The following is an 18,088-nucleotide window of genomic DNA, read 5'->3' on the forward strand; positions in this document are numbered from 1 at the left end:
TAATGCACTGACACAAATTGTTCAGGGAACCTTGCCAATAGCTACTGGAGTTTGCTTGGTTCTTCCAGCATTCCTTGCCCATGAATGCTGAGAAATTTGTTGACTCAATCATAGTTTGGCATCTCCAGGCTTTCCTTGGCTACGTCTACTCGGTGCTGTTGTGGTGCCCTCTAGAAGAGCATACTGGCAGAGAAAGGCGTTCGTTAAGCAATTGCTACATGACAGAAGACTGAATGCTGGACTCTACCATTTATCCCACCACACTTAGTCTCTCTCTGTTAATTCACTAGACACTGAACCAATAAGAGTTTCTGTTCTTTAATTCAGGAGACATTGTCTGGGTCCTAGGAGTCTACAAGCAGGTAGGCAGGTGTGGTATTTCTGTAATGATCTATAGTAAAGATCATCACACTGACATTTCTTTAATAGCTAAACTACTGGACTCCTCTCTGCCAGAGCCATCTATCGATGGCTTTTAGCTGTGCGTATAGAGGGCATATTGGAACAATAAATGAAGAAAGCAGTAATGCTTTTCTAGTTCCTAAAAGTGGCTGAAAAAGACTTTCTCTAATACTACAGCAGCTGATCACCACAATGAAATCCCTTTGTTAGTTTAAAGACCTTCTTTTAGATAATGGAGAACGTGGATTATGTACACCGGTAGGCACTGTGTTATACAATATTGTTGTTCCCTGGACTCTGTTAGAATGTGGCTTCTAGAGATTCACTAGGGTGTCTGTAGACTTAGGGTGCAGTCTTGCTAGAGACCAGGCAGGATTTTCTGTCAGGTTTTCCTGACACAATAGAAACAATGCCTAGAGTAAAATCTCTTGCTAGTTCTCTGAGCATATACAGCAAATGCCAATATTCTAAAGGAGTTTTGCAGTCTGTTGAATAATGTTGCCTTTGCTAAAAACACGTGTTGACCACCTGTGTCCTACATTTATGCCCTGTTGCTAGTTAACCATCCATACTAAGAATGTTTTCTTAAAGGCCTTCCCCCTTCCACTTTCCCCTCGTTCAGCGACTTGGCTAACTTTTAGCCTTTTTTTTCCACAGGGGTTCTTGCCTCATACTCTCTATCGAATGGGAGGAAACAAGAAACTATTGACAAAGTGTTTTAAAGGGCTAATGTGAAAAAAAAGAACAATATGTGAAAAAAAATTGTGTTCCCCAAGTAGGGGAGACATTATTAGAACAGAAACCACTTTGTTTGCTAAGAAGACTTTTTGCTGGAGCTAGAGCCTATGGTCTTTGGTGGTGGTATAACTATTTATATTCTGGATTTTCTTGTAGGAAATAGCTCCATATCAAGTGGAAACTTTGCTAGAGTCAGAGCCCTAGAAGAAAAAAATCAAAGGGGTTTGTGAAAACAGAGGGAGCAAGAGGAATGTAGAGACAAGAGAGAGAAAGGCAAGGAAAGCAGTATGATAGAGGCGACTGAAGGCTGGTTTTTTGCAGCACTCCAGGGAGCAGTATTGAAAACTATATTCCTTAATGTCCTGCCATACTAGCTCCAAAGAAGAAAATCAAAGACAAATTTGGAAGGGCAAAGCAGATTGAGTAACCTTACACAATGTCTTCAGTAAGAAACCATTTGTATAGATTTCTAGATCACTAGAAGGATTACACATTCAGTGTAAGAGTTTTTTTTTTAATTTCAGGAAATTCTATTCAATTAAAGCAGTATAACAGAAACTAGATGAAATTTGTACTGCTAATATATGTTGTAAATATTAGATCTTTCCCTTTATAAACTTGGGTGGAATAGTAAACCTTTCTTAGCCTCAGTTTCTGTTTTTAAACACTAAGTTCATAACATTTTTGTTTGGTTGAAAGTGTCACCCCAGCTCCCTGGTACCCCTATATTCAAGGAGTTTGGAATGTGTGGGTAGAACTTTTTATCCCAGCCCCCTCCTCTGGGAGTTGCCTCAGTCCAAACTTCATCTCTAAAAAAGCCCACCAAATGGTGACCCCTCCCTAGAGAGACTCAAGACCACTCCCACAGGGTATTTAAACTGCCCCCAGAGAACAAACACATCATCTTTCTGGTTCTCCTTTCCCCTCTCTGTGGTTTTCCAGTCTTCCTTCCTGTCTCCTCTCTCTGGGGAGCCTGGAAGGCCATTTGGGAGTGCTGACATCCATTAAACATGGGCTTTTACTAATTTGGCTCGATTTGGTCTGATTTAGATTATTGCATCGGCAGAGAGGCTTATTGGACCATAAAAACCTTTCAATTTTCATGAAGCATTTCAAAATATTTCAAATGTAATCATATTAAACATGTTTCCCACCAATTTGTGATCATTATCCTCATTTCAAGGCATAAGCTATTAACTTATTAAAACAAAAAATATATTCTGGTAAATGTCAAGTAGAAATCAATTGTAGCAGGCTTTTTCTTTGGGCCGTCACTTCACAAAAATGACATGAAAGCTTGTTTTTAATCATGAAAGCTTGACCTATAGCTTAAGCTGCTCCTACTAGCTCTTTAAACTTAGCCCATTTCCATTCATCTTCATGTTGCCCTGTGACTAGTGGCTTTTACCTCTCCTTCATGAGTCTCGCTCCCTCTGCCTCTGCTGGTGGCTGTGCCTTTCTCCGCCTGCAGTTTCAGTTTTGTAATGTTTACTCATTTCAGGTATTTGACACCAAAATTTACCTTTTTCCTCTACAGATGGGGGAAAAAAAGTGGAGAAGGTTGATTTTCTCCAAGAACCAAGAGGGCATTTTTTTTATCCGTAGAATTACTTAAAATGTACATTAGAGAATGACCAAATTGAAAAATACCTATCTTTGGTAGCCATGTGCTTGTAATCAATAAATTCTACTTGTTCAAATATTCTGAATTTTAAAAAGCAAGGAAGAAAATTTTAACTAGTTTTTGATAGGTGAAACCAAAAAGAATGTGGCACCCAGTTGGACATTTTCTTGTTTGTACCTCTATCACAGATGAGGCAGGTTGCTTAGATGGTTTTGAGAAGGGTAATGAATTTTAATACGGAATAACAATACTCAGAATTGACAGAACATCTGATATTCAAGTACTTCTCAGACATCATCTCATTAATTCTCTAGCCCATCCTGTGAAACAGATGTTGTTTTTGGTTTACTAATAGAAAAAAACATATCTTTAAAAGGTCAAAAGGCAAGGTAAAACGAGTTAGAGATACAGCTAAGGATTAGAATACAGGCCTACTGGCTCCCACTTGATTCATTTTATTGCTTTTTGGAAAATGTCAGAGGTGATAACTTAGGTCAGAAATATTCTTTCTACTGCATCAAGTTAAAGAATGGATGGTGATAAGGATGTCTCGACCTTGGGATTTTGCTTGTAGACACTCTGCAGTCTACTATAGATTAAATTCAGAACTATGCTCAAAGGGTTTCACTGATTTTTTTTTATTCCTAAGATAATCAGAATGTGTTTAATGTAATTTTCTCCTGGGTGTGCTCCATAAGCCTTTCTCTTGTATTATATCTCTCCAAAATAAAAGACAATGTTCATAGGTAAAAAAAAGAAAATATTAAATAGCTAGCTAAATCCTTATCTCTGTATTTTATATGGCCAGAAATTAATAGTAGTATTCAAAATACTTGCCTTTCCATGTACCATATAATATGTCTTTCAGAATTAATTTTTCATTTGGAAAATATGTTAAGGGTTCTGTATCAGTGTAGTTTTAATCAAGTTGTACCCACACTACAAACCATAATTACTAGGTTGTGTTTGCTAGAGCTCTCAGTAATTAGTGGGCTAGTATTTTAAGAAATCTGATATTAAAATGTCATTTTAGAATCTTAAATTTTAATTCCACCTCACATTTACAGAGCAAACATAAAATCTTTTGAGATTATGTCAAAAGACTAAAATATTAAGGGGGTATTTTTCATCATTCCAAAGATTAAAAATGATGTCTCATTTTAGGTCTAATTATTGCTTGATTGGTAACTATTTAAGTAGACATCATGATCTTTTGTATAGTCCATCTATTACAGGAGACTTGTCAGAGCTGTATTTAATATCTCTGACTACTGATAATAAAAATTAAAGATGATTTCATGTGAGAGAAGGCTTGAGTTCATTCCAGAAATTTGTTATCAATACGTATTTTCCCCTTTGCACACCTTAGCTTAAATAATAAGGGAAAGAGTACTTGTTTTGGTTTTGGTGTCTTGCCACAATTATAGATTCATTAAGGAAATGACAGGAATTTTTATCAATAAATTGTAGGAAGATGTTTTGAAAACTATCATCTGTGTAACATGGCATTTTCCTTTCTATTTCAAAGGAAATCTGACTTTTCTCAAAGTACTCATTCTGCTTGGGGAATAACATGCTTTTGGGTGGTGTGTATTTTATGTTTGTTGTTTGTCTCTTACATTATACTATCTCAGTATTTATACTTCACTTAGAGGTCTTTCTATCTTAATAATATCCAAACTCATTTACTGTTATTACAGCAGTATGGGGCCATTTAAAGTAAATAAATGACTCTCTTTAATTCATTCTGATAAAAAAAAATCTCCAAGTCTGTATCTTGCTAATTCTTAGAAACATGGAGGTCAGTTCATACTACCTCACCTCCAAATTTTACCAGAATTTTAAGGATTGTCTTGATTTTCTTTCCCCTGATACAAAAAAGCAACTTAAGGGAAAGAGCTTATCAAGCTCATAGTTGGGGGATGTGTTCCTTCATGACAGGGAGGTTGCAATAGCGGGACTTTGAAAACACTGGTAACATTCAAGAGCAGTCAAAAGCAGACCTTAGTAGCTGGATACATAGTAGCTCATGCTCATCTCATTTGCTCCTTTTCATTCAGGTCACAGCCCACGTTTAGGGCAAGCTTTCCACTTCTATTAGTGTAATCAAGTTCATACTCTAAAGATAGCCTCAGAGTATGGGACAAGGCCAGTTCAGGCACCCTTTCCTCTGCTGCCCAAGAACCTAGCAGGGGACATTCCCATGAACACCTGGGATGCCCTCTAGAGCCAAGGCTCTTGCCAACCCTAAAATGGCTCCCTTAATGTAGATATCTTCTTCCCTGCTCCTACATCTGCCCTTCCTCCATCTCAACCCTCCCACTCCCCCAAGCTCTTGCCAGTCTTTCCCTTCTTCCTTCTCTTTCCCTCTCTCCCCTTCCCACCACCCCACCCCACCCCCATGCTCCCAACTTTTGCCTGGCAATCTTGTCTGCTTCTAATTTCCAGGAGGATCTATATATGTTTTTCTTTGGGTTCACCTTATTATTTGGTTTCTCTACACTTGTGAACTATAGGCTCAATGTCCTTTGTTTATGGCTAGAGTCCACTAATGAGTGAGTACATACTATATTCATCTTTTTGGGTCTGGGTTATCTCACTCAGGATAGTGTTTTCTATTTCCATCCATTTGCATGCAAAATTCAAGATGTCATTTTCCCCCACTGAGCAGTACTCTAATGTGTATATATTCCACACTTTCTTTATCCATTCTTTCATTGAGGGGCATCTAGGTTGTTTCCAGGTTCTAGCTATTACAAATAATGCTGCTATGAACATAGTTGAATAAATGCTTTTGTAGTATGATTGGGAATCTCTTGGGTATATTCCCAAGAGTGGTATTGCTGGATCCTGAGGTAGGTTGACTCCCATTTTCCTGAAAAACTGCCACACTGATTTCCAAAGTGGTTGTACAAGTTTGCATTCCTACCATCTCGAATATCACCATAGAACTTTTGTCTGGCAATGGATGGAGATAGACAGAGATCCATATCAGAGCACTGGACTGAGCTCCCAAGGTCCAGTTGAAGAGCAGAAGGAGGGAGAAGATGAGGAAGGAAGTCAGGACCGCAAGGGGTTGGTTCACCCACTGTGACAATGTGTCTGATCTAATGGGAGCTCACCAAATCCAGCTGGACTCGGACTGAACAAGTATGTGATCAAACTGGACTCTCTGGATGTGGCTGACAATGGGGACTGACTGAGAAGCCATTGATAATGGCACCGGGACTTGTTTCTACTGCAAGTACTGGCTTTTTGGAACCCTAGTCTATTTGGATGCACACCTTCCTAGGACTGGATAAAGTGGTGAGTGCTATTGACTTCCCATAGGGCAGGGTACCGTGCCATCACTTAAGACTGGAGGTGGAGGGAGGAGGGTGAGGGTGAATAGGGGAGCAGGAGGGGAATGGGAGGAGGGGAGAAAGTGGAAATATTTTTTTAAAATATTTATTTATTTATTATGTATACAATATTCTGTCTGTGTGTATGTCTGCAGTCCAGAAGAGGACACCAGACCTCATTCCAGATGGTTGTGAGCCACCATGTGGTTGCCGGGAATTGAACTCAGGACCTTTGGAAGAGCCGGCAATGCTCTTAACCACTGAGCCATCCCTCCAGCCCCCGAAAGTGGAAATTTTTGAATGAAACATATATTTATTCTCAGAGGTCCTTCTCCCATGTGATTCTAAATTGTGTCAAGCTCACGATTAGAACTATCACAGAGATTTTCTTTGACATATATTCTTCCTTATTTTTAATTCTATAGTGATTGGATGAACCATTATATTATACTAAACACAACTGTTTTTTCCTTATAGATCAGCAAACCTACAGATGTTCACAGGTTGAGGATGGAAATATACATGAGAATATTAACTTCTAAACAAATACAGAATGTATAGAGGTGTGCATGTGTTGTTAAAAGATCAACATGTTATTTCAGGTGAGATGCTTGTGCAAATGAAGATATCCCTCCATTATCTACCAATGATAATAATTTCTAATGTCCCTGGAGATTTGTTTCCTCAAAGCCTGTATTTCTTCTTCCCCTGAATCAACCTTCCACTATGCCTCTTCTTTTTAGATGTTGATGTATTTTGTGTGATAATTGAAATTTCATTTTTTTCCTGCCTGAAGAGTAATTTGGATGCCCAATCCCTAACTTAAATATATCATTTGTTTAAAAAATGAGATGGTTCTGTGGGTTGAAGCACATGCTATGAAATTCTGACCACCTGAGTTCAAATCCACAGAGTACTCCGCACATCAGCAGAAACAAGAGAGACCCCGTCTCATCAAGGTAGAAGGTAAGAATTGTGTGTGTGTGTGGGCGCACGTGCGTGCGTATGCACGCGAGCTAGGGTAAGTGCACATGTGCACATACATATACGTATAAAACCTGTATGTATTTTGCACAGTTCTAGGTAAATGTAAAATAATATGATTCCTTGAGGCTATATTAAACAACCCAGGTTTTATCTGTCCCCTCATTCCCCTTTTTCCTTCTGTAATGACCTCCCTCCCTCCTTCATTCCATTCTAAATCTTATCCTTCTACTCAAAGATAAGTGTAGCTACAACTCCCGCCCCATCAAAGAGTCATCCCTTTATGACAAATGGAGACCATCTCATAAACCACTACTGGACACAATGCAGAGATGATCAGATTGTTGGGTGTCTACTACTGATGAAAACATCTGTATCACAGCTCCCACATTCGACGGTTCGGGGAACATCACAGAAGAGGGGGTAGAAAGATTGTAAGAGCCAGAAACCAGGATGTTTGCTGTAAACCATTCTCTCCTAGAAGTGGTTAAATAAATAGGATGTGAGCAATGGCAATAGCAATGGATATGTTAACAAGGCAAAGGGAAAATTTGAAGGGTCCCATTTCTTTACAAAGAACTTCTTGGAGAAGGGGAATTAGCCTCTTCCAGGGACAAACTCCCTATGATTGTTCAATGCAGTGTGGTCAGCCCTGAAATCATATACACACAAACAACAAGAAATTGCATGTATGTAACAATAATAATAAAAAAGAGAGAGACTACTAACTGGAGAGTGGGAATATGGAGGGGCTCAAGGGAGGACAGCTGGGAAAAAGGAGGGAGGAAAGTGAAGAGAGGAAATGAAATTCTATTACAACTAAAAACGTATCTAAAAAGTATAAAAATACAATTATGTCTCCCTCGTGTGTGTAGACTCATAACATGAAATAAACACACAACTGTTAACATAAGATTGTTGCTTCGTGTACCATGTAAAGTACACAAAAGGTATGTATGCAACAGTTTGGAAGCTAATGTGCTAGTCTATCTTGAATCTATATGATTTATCTAGTTAATTTGTCACACTTGCGCACAAAATTGGTAGGTGATATATCTGCTTGAAACTTGTGCAGTTGCAGTTGTATGTCACCTCCTTTATTTCCTTCAGATGAAATCTAATTCATTTACACAACAATAAAGACTATGGAAAGGTGTAGTATGGCTGAGGTCTGAGAAAAAGCGAGAGGTGACAAGTGAAACCACGAAGCAAGGAAAAACTGTTGATTAAGAAAATCTCAGGGCTGGGATACAGCTCAGTGGGAAAGACTTGCCAAGCACGTAGAAGGACCCACATCTAATTTCCATCACTACTAAAAACAAAGAAGATGAAAATTGGAAAGACAGGTAGACTTAACTGATAGCAGCTACAAGGAAAAAGGTTGGACCAGAACACCGAGTAGACAGGCAATTAATGAGGGATTTTGAGTTTTGTACCAGCGACTGTGACATGTAAATAGGTTGAATTAGTACTTTTCTTGTCACCATTTGTACAGCAATGTATGCTTCTTTCGCTCTCAGGTCATTATGCTCCACTTTGAAGAAATATGTGCAAAGTCAGGAGCATGAGCGTTTTTGACGCCACAGTCGTTTCACTCGAGAGACTCCCAGGACCTCAGGTGCTGGCAGTGTGGACCAAAAGTAGGAGGTCAGCTGGTTGGCTGGCTGCTTGAAAAGCCACGGGGAATGGTCTGTGTGCGTGAGCAGGCTTGAGTTGTTATCATCTCGGTCTATTTGGGGCGAGGTGATGATTACAGATATTAATGAGAAATGCCTGCTTGAGCGCGGCTCTGTTCAACTCACATATGAGTTGTTACTGTTGTTGCTTTCAATTTGTACCATTAACAGAAAACATTTAAGAGGAAACTGGAAGATTAAAGATGAAACCAGGAGGCTTGTGGTGAAACCCAATAAGATAGTATCACCATTTTGTGTTAATTGGTTTTAACTAGCAATCAAAAAGGCCAGATGGCTTCCTCTGGGAAAGAGAGCACTAGATTTTAGGGAAATATATGCTTGTCCTTCTTCATGAATATTCGTAATCTTGCTCTTGCCAACATCATCATTTTTTCATTATATCTCTCCAATAACAACCCAGGTTTCATTTGCATGTTTTTAAGACTATGACATCGGTATCGAAATATCAATCTGTAAAAATTTTGACATTAGGATGCGGACCTAAATGTTGCTATGCTTTCATAAATTGAGAAAATGTCAGTCTTTGGTATATATCCTGGATGATTTAGAAGGAGACAGTAGAAATTGACAATGAGATAGTTAGGTTTGTTTGTAAGATCCACAGTCATTTCCAGAGATATCCCTGAGAAATTATATGTCAGTTGTAAAGGTGCTCAACATGTGAGGGGTTGAGGGCTCTTGGAAAGAGTAAGAATTGAAACAGAAAAGTGGAGCAATGTGTACTATGCACGTTCTGGCCAGGCTATCAGATTAAGTTGTAGCACTGTGGATGCAGCTCCGTACTTGTCCTCAAAAAACAAGATTGATCGTTTTGTTTTCTAGAGTCTTCTTCTGTTTTATTTTTTTCATTTGGTTCATGTTAAAGGCTCATTTTGGCAGAATGCCACCATCATCCACTCTACTTGTTACTTCTGTTCATTGCAAGGATTTTTGCTGTTACATGTGATATGTTTTATTTTAAACAGCCCAGTAAAAATTACTACTATTTACATGCCTAGATCATAAACATCAGACTGAATAGAACTTGCATCAATACTGATTATCAATCGAAAGCATGCATTAGCTAGCATCTTTTCAAAGATGTCAATTAATACTATATATAGGACTACAAAGAAGCCACAGTACCTAGCTCATGACATTTACAATTTAGTTGAACAGATAAGAAAAGAATCCATCAAAAATCCAGAAACATTCTAAAATAACATATGCCTTAGGGTTAGTTTTTAAATGAATGCATTAGAACTTCAAGAAATCGTTTCTCACACCACCCAAGTGGAATTTATAAAGTTATTCTAAAGAAGCTACCATTGTTCAAAAGAATCTTTCTAAACCTACTTTTAGCCTTGTCTTTAGAGATTGGGATCCAATTTTTGGAACTTCCTTGGAGGCCAAAAACATTTCTTTTGTGAAGATGATATTGATCTCAGGTAACAGGTGAAAACCGTTTTGAGCCAAAGCCAAATGAAATGAGAAATGCTACTTTGGGGTTAAGTTAAGGTGTGTCCACAAAAATTAGGGCTGCTTTTCTTGAGTAGTTTGAAATTGACTTTGAGAGTATTTTCCGTGTATAAGCTCCCAAGTCCATTTTTTTCCTAGTGGAGATGACATCAAAAGAGGTTTAGAGCCTTCAACAAGTAGTATGACTTTTAGTGAAGTTGGGCTGTTTACAGAAACCATGCTATAAGGACTTCTCTGAGTTCCAGAATAAATCACAAAATTGCATTTATTCCCATAATACAGCTGAAGAGGGGATTTGTACTCTTTTTGCTATACCTAGGCAGGTTTTAAAGGTTTATTCCTCCATGGGAAGGAAAATGGAGCTGGCATTCAAGCTGCAACACCAGAGACAGAAACTGAGTGGCAGAACTAAAGAGATGAGCTATTCTGGGTAGAGGAACATTAGTAATAGATGTTCCGGGTAGTGTATTAACTTGTTTACTCTATGCTTCTAAAACAGTCACTTCTCGTATATTTTGAAGTGATTCTGTCCATTTTTAAACCTTGAGTCCTTGCTCTATAAATTAGCCCCTTCTTTTATTGTTTTGGCTTTTATTGTAAACTGGCTCTTTCTCTTCCACCTGCAGATTTTGCTCAAGGTAAACAATACATTTCCATCTACCTTGATTCTCTCTCTACACTAGATTTCATTACTTCTTTCTGTCCTTGCTGCATAGTCTTCTCAAGAGAATTGTTTGCCGCATAGTCAACTTCCTGTGTAACTCTTGTTTTACTATAGCCTGAACTGTGTCCCAGGACCCATATGTTGGTAAACTGGCAATTCAGAAAGAAAATAAAAATCCCAGGAAACCATTTTCATTTGGTAGAGACAGAAGCCTGACTGCAGGGTAAATAAACAGAGTCAGCAGCGAGGCATTAAAACAAGAGATGCCCACTAGTTCCTCTGGAAATTAGTGATGAAAAAAGAGAGAGTTGTAGCCGAGATGGGAGCTTTTGGGGATGGTGTGTCAGAAGGAAGAGTTAAGCAATAGCTTTGATGAGACAGAAAAGCTCTGCATATGATTTCAGTCACATGAAAATATGCCAATGGAGAGGGAAAGATTGGAGACATCAGAGAAAGTGAGGTTAGAGAGAATGTACAAATTTAGAAAAGGGTACACCTTTCTATGAACTGAGGAGACATACATGCGTGCATGAATGTGAATGTACACACAAACACACACACACACACACACACACACACTCACACACTATCTATAGTATAGTCAGCAAGCTGAAGATCCAGGAGAACAGATAGTATAGATCCTACCTTTGTACAATGGAGAACCAAGAGAAGTAATTTTTTAATTTGAGACCAAAAGCCAACAAAAGTTGACATCATAAAGACAGACAGGCAGGAGCAGAAGGCTAAGCATCTTGTTTTATTCTGGACTTTAACTGAATGCACAAAGTCAATCTATATTGGGGAGGATGACCTACTCACTTAGTTTATCAACCAAATGCCAGTCTCAATTGGCTGTGTTTGGTATACATCTATAAATCTCAGCACTCAGGAAATTGAAATAGGAGGATTATGGGTTCGTGGTCAGCATGGGCTACATAGGGAAACTTTGCCTCAAAAAGTAAAGAAAACTCTATGGACTGGAGAGGGAGGGGGAGAGGAGTTTGGGGGAGGGGGAGAAGGGTGGGAGGATGGGGAGGGAAATGGGAGGTTGGGAGGAGGCGGATACTTTTTTTTCCTTTTCTCAATAAAAAAAAATACCAAAAAAATACCAAAAAAAAAGATTTATCTAATTTAAAAAAAAAAGTAAAGAAAAGAGAAAAAAAGCTAACTTCATCTAAAACACAACATCATTGATGAACCCAGCATAATATTTGACAAAATATCTGGGTATCCTGTGGCCCAGGGAAGTTATAAAAGTATATAAAAACCATAATATAGTATAATAGTAGGCAAAATAATATTCAAGTAAAACTAATCCCTTTATATCATTCTAAAGAAGCATTCTCTTTTTTACCAACTTGGTCGCCTTCCCTCACCTAGGTAGGCTATAGCTATTATTCCTGCCTTTTCAAATGCTTGCTCTTAAACCTGTTGTCCATAAGATTTTTATTATCTCTTCCTAGTCAAAATTCCAATTCAACAGGACTTCAGAACACTTATTTAATGTGCAGATACTTATAACCAGTGTAACTCATTTTAAGTTCGGGTTGATTAGACCATGTAACTGCAGTGACAGATTGACTCTTTCTTGCTTTAAACAGTCTTAGTATCTCTAGGATCAAATGGACAGATAAATTTTTAAAATATTTTCGAACTTGACTCAACCATTAGCTTATCTTTAAAATGTCATTCTCCATGTCACAAATTGTCTTTTGCAAAAGCAAAAACAACAACAACAACAATAAAAACAAACCAAAACTACTTGCAGAAATCTTCTTCAGAGCTAGATTTGAGCTCTACTTTCAATATTGATTGTGTTTGTAGTAGCGACCAATTGTATATGTTGCTGAGATAATTTCAAATTCACTATCTGACGGTACATAACATTCTTTGGTCCAGCATTCTTTGGCTGTTTTTCTGCATTTGAAAACTGTATTTCATAAAGTATGGTTTATCAATTATAGGATTATTAGTAATATTAACACATAAGGAAAATAGAAATTGTTCTTGAGTTCAGACTGTCATGTTCTAAACACAAATTTTCATGGAAAAAGTTGATAAAATACATCATTCATTAATATTTTGCATGGTTTCTAGACTAAGTCTGGCAAGTATTGAAGAGCTACAGGGGCATTGCTGTAGCCAACACAAGACCATCAGAAAAATTTTGCTCACCTTTCCTTTGTAAGTAAATTCCCAAGATGGAACACTCAAGTTTTACAAAAAAAAAAAAAAAACCTCAAGATCAGAGGGCTCAGAATCTGTAGAGAAGACTTGTGAATTCCTTTTTTATATGTTGTTCAAAAAAGGCATTCCTGGTTTATGTATTGCAATTTTCAAAGTATTCCAAACTCCTCCATGACTTTTATTCAACTAGATGCAGCATATCATGGCCCTTGGCCTCAATATGGGACTTTTCATAGTTACCTAACCACTCATTTAAAGGTTCCCTGTATCAAGATGATATAGACTGGAGTAGTATGGACAGTCTGGTTATATTATTTTTAATCCTCTTGTTAAGTAAATTTTGTGCTTAGTTTCCATAAAATGCTAACATTTTATATAGTACCTTCTAAAAAGATATCCAATATGTTTCCAGAAAGCAACCACACAATAGTGACGGTAGGATCACTACGATATTTTGTCTGAGGTATACACTTCATCAAAGCTTTGTAGAGTAACCTGCATCCCATTATTGTCATTTAGACTTGGGTGTAAAGATCCCTAAGTGCGTCTAGGTACCATGTCTTCTGTGCTCTCCACAAAAGGTATTCTTTGCAAACATCAAAGGCAGTAGTGATAAATGACATGCATCTAATGCATAAAATTCCACTCTTACATCTGTTTGAAGGCAGCCTGCTTTGCTTTCATGAACCCACACTGTATCAATCTAGACAATTCTGGCTAAAAACAACAGCATGACAATCCAAGGCAATTCATGGAAAAAGCAGATGCTGTTTGCCTAAATTATCAAGGTAATGGTAGATGTGTAAAAAGGGTAGTAAGATCATTTCTTTAGGGAGTGACAGATTATCCAATTTTATTGACTTTATTAGTGTCACTAGGGGAAAAAAGATTTCCTTAATTTTCAAAGAGGGTTGAAAATCCTTCTCTTTGATTCATGGAAGGTCAGTCAGACTTCATATTTCAACTTCCTGGAAAGGTAGCTGAACTCTCAAGCTCAGAGGAAATATTCGGATAAGGAAAAGGATGGTGACACTAATTGTTGTTCCTGGAAATAGATTGCAAAATGGAGTACCTCTCTGATGTCATAATTAGATAGATGTAAGCCCATATTTTATTATGGCACACGATATAAAGACAGAAAAATGTAGTTTAGAACTACATTTAGTACTGCTTCCAAAGCTCATACTTTAAGGGTCAAAGACAGAACCAAGTGTAATGCACTAAACAAGAATGTAATACTAAATCCATTTGTTTATTATTTTCACATTTTATCTCTAATACATCCAGAAAAGTTGTCTAAGTAAAGCTTTCTGCTCTGATGAACACTACAGATGTCTAAAAATGTGACCTTAGTATTTTGGTTTAAACATAAAATTCTGGAAGTACAGATAAGCTTGATTTTCTAACATTCTGTTTGGTATCTCTGTAATATTCAGCCAGGCTGAAAGCTCAATATTTCCAAGAAGAAATTAGCAAGCAGTGCTCTCTCCAACCTCCTCCTACCCACTGATTTTATTTCCTATTGACTTCAGAAAATATCCAACTGGTTTGTGAGAAGAGAGAATTTTGCTTTATTAAGGTTTGTGTTATCCCAGCTAGAGGTTACCATAGATAAAAACTTCTGCATGTACTGAGTTAACAGATATAAAGAAATATTTTTAAGGAAGAAGAGAAACATGGGGGAGTATTTTTCTCATAACAATGTCTTTACTTTTGTTTTGTTTTACTTTTTATTTTAATTGTTTGGGAATCTAGGTGCACAGGCACGAGTTTGTGTGTGTGTGTGTGTGTGTGTGTGTGTGTGAAAGAGAAGGAGATTTCTAGGAGATAAGTGATGATTAAAACATATGTTAAGAATGCTATGATAAGATTTATTGGACTGAGCTTTACACTTCGCAGTGGATCCAACGAGTACTAAAGAACCTAGCTCAGCACAGTAGAATGCTTGTGTGCAGGAGATGGTGAAAACATAGGATCAGAGATTTCTAATGTAGAAATACAGTAGATAAATACAGGTGCGTGGTGGAGAGTGTCTTTACAGGATATGTGTATATGAAAATAAGAAACTAAACAGTATTAAAATAGACCACCTACCTAGACTTGGAAATGATACTGAACAATCCCCAATAGTGGCATTTTACCTATAGTTAGTGTTACTTAGCACAATAAAAAATAACATTGCTTGTTGAAAAGGAAAGAGAATCATTTCATTTTTCTTCCCCTCACTTACCTATGCAAGTTATTTTTTTTCTATTTGAAGACAACCTCCTGTATAGTACCGACACAAATTTTGGCCAAAAAGTAAAAGTGCAAGGCTATGAGATTGACATGTAATCAAAAGGGGCAAGAAAATACATTTGTACAGACTTCTATTTAGTTTGAATTTTTCTGAAGGAACAAGAGTACACTCCTATATGTTGAAATTCCTTGTTGCACAAGAATGTACTAGAAAAAACATTCTAGGGACAGGTGTTGACAGCTGGATTTATGAGTTAATCACTAATTTTCACCAAAAGTAAAATAGAGGCCATATTATTTTTAAAAAGACTTTTAAAGACATATTTAAAAGTATAGAGAGAAGAAACCGATCAAGTGTATAACGATTATTCAATAGATCAGGATAAGGTTCACCCCCCCAAAACAGTGACATCTTAAAGTAACCACAGAGACCAAAAATGTTTGTCCAGAGTGGCTTCTCCTTGAATATGTGACAAAACCAGCTTGCCATTGGGTAACAGTGCTGTGATTTTTCATGGTGGAGTGTCAGAATAAGGAAGAGCTAACTAGCACCTTCAACTCACAGCCCCTGGAATGATTCTGTTACATTCTGGGCCAAACTTTGTGGGAAGAGAAGAAATGGAGACAATGTTAAAAGCAATGTGACAGTGAATTTCTCAGATAAGGATAATAAGCCTCCATTCTTAATAGCAAGCAATTTGAAACTCAGTGAAGAGGTCTGCAGAGGGGATGCATAAGGTGGCCATGGTAACAAGAATGGAGACTTTCAGCAGAAGCATTTCAGTAATTTCAAAGGGAATATGGTTTGAAAATGAAGTAAAAAAAAGACACAATAGTGGATAAATGGAGGCTTAGGGAACCAAATCTAAAGAGGGCAGGAGAAAAGGACACAGTGATTAGAATGGAAACTAATGAAACATTGAATAAAACTAGCAGTTGGTTTCTTGGGAAGTTTAACAAAATCGATAAAACTTTTAGATGACTTTACCAAGAGAAATCAAAATGAAGAGTCACATTTCTACAGTCAGAAATTTATAAAAATAAAATGGAATATATAAAGGAATATCATTAGCTATTTTATTCCAATATATTGAACAACTCATAAGAAAAGGGAAAATTTCTAGACTGACATAAACTACTGAACCAATACAAAAGGGCAGACAATCTGAGTACATCTCTAGCAAGAGAAGAGACTGGATTAAAAGTGTCCCCAGAAAGGGAAGACAATGGTATATACTTGAAATACGAACACTAAGAAAGTTGTAACAGTAGAATCTCAAATTGGAGGGCAGCCTGGGCTACCTAGGAAGACCATTTGCTCAAAACAATGCACACACACACACACACACACACACACAAATAAAAAACAAAACTTCCCACAAAGGAAAGGAAAGCACCAAAAGGACTTTATTAAATTGTATCAAAGACTCAGATGATCAATACTGAATGTTTTCCTAAATACAGGCTTCTTGTAGTACCCTGACTCCAAAGTCAGAAAAGGTGTCCCAAAACTTTACCACCTAAATTATCATAAAAACATGAACACATGAATCCTTGAGAAAATATTAACAATTGAAACTTTCAACATATTTTGAAAAAATAAAGTATGCACTGAGCTTCAGGTGGGTGTCATGAAAGAGTGGGAGCAAACCCTACAGGGATCTCTGAAGAGATAAGGCTGACTAAGGAGAGGAGGGATCAAAGCGAGGCCTTTCAGAAGGTAATTAGACTGGGTCACAATCACTTACAGATGCGCCACTGGATATGTTCATGAGGGTATTTCCAGAAAGGTTTAAGTAAAGAGAGAAGAACCACACTAAATGTGGGTGGCATCATGCCATAGGTTGGTGTGCCAGGCTGAGTAAAAAGGACAAGTTAGCATTACCATTCACGACTTTCTGCCTTTTGCCTGTGGATGCAATTTGACCAGCCCCCTCACCATTCTGCCTCTATGTCTCCTTTGTCATGATGGACTATACCCTCACACAATAAGCTGCCCCATCCTTTAGTTGCTTTTGCCAAGTATTTTATCACAGCACCAAGGAAACTAATTAAAATGCATGGGAATGAGAAAAAAAGTCCCAGGAGTAATGGCACTGTTTGGACTAGAGGAAACAGACCCAGGTATACATCCATAAGATGTAGGAGCAGAAAATGGAAAGGGTCCTAGAAAGAGCATCCAAGCAGAAAGTGGAGGACTTGGGTAAACAGCCAGGCATACTTACATAGTGAGTGCTATGACATTCCCACAGTCCACTAGGTCAAGTAGACTTCCAGCTCTTGTTGTGGGGGAACACTGAAGATGCAGGCCAAGCAGAGGTTGCATCTGATAGCTTTAGTATGTTTCTAGAAATACTACTCTGCACGAGTCCTCATATCTTGTACCAGGATGGTGCTTTTTGAAACTCTATCCCCACATTCTGAACTTTTAATGAAAAATACTGTCTTTTTACCCAGTCTTGGATCTTGGGTAATACTAGAATGTAATCCTTTTTAGTTTGACCTAGAAAGTTCTGCATTTATCCAGAAGTTAAAGCAATTTCTGTATGTGTGCCATGCACGCAGGGAGGCATATTCTGAGGCTGTCATGCCACCTTCTCTTGAATGGCATGGTTGACCCAAGAGGATAAGATGCTGACGCCAATGGGCATTGCAACTTGAAAACCATCACCAGCCTCTCAGGGGGATGCCTTGTCCAGCCCTTTCCAGCTTGGTCCATCTAGGTTCCAGGGAAGCCATTGGCGGCTCTGTACTC

The sequence above is a fragment of the Microtus oregoni genome, unplaced genomic scaffold, assembly GCF_018167655.1.
Source record: "Microtus oregoni isolate MIOR12 unplaced genomic scaffold, Mior012 000050F_ref0000143, whole genome shotgun sequence".
Classification (NCBI taxonomy): Eukaryota; Metazoa; Chordata; class Mammalia; order Rodentia; family Cricetidae; genus Microtus; species Microtus oregoni.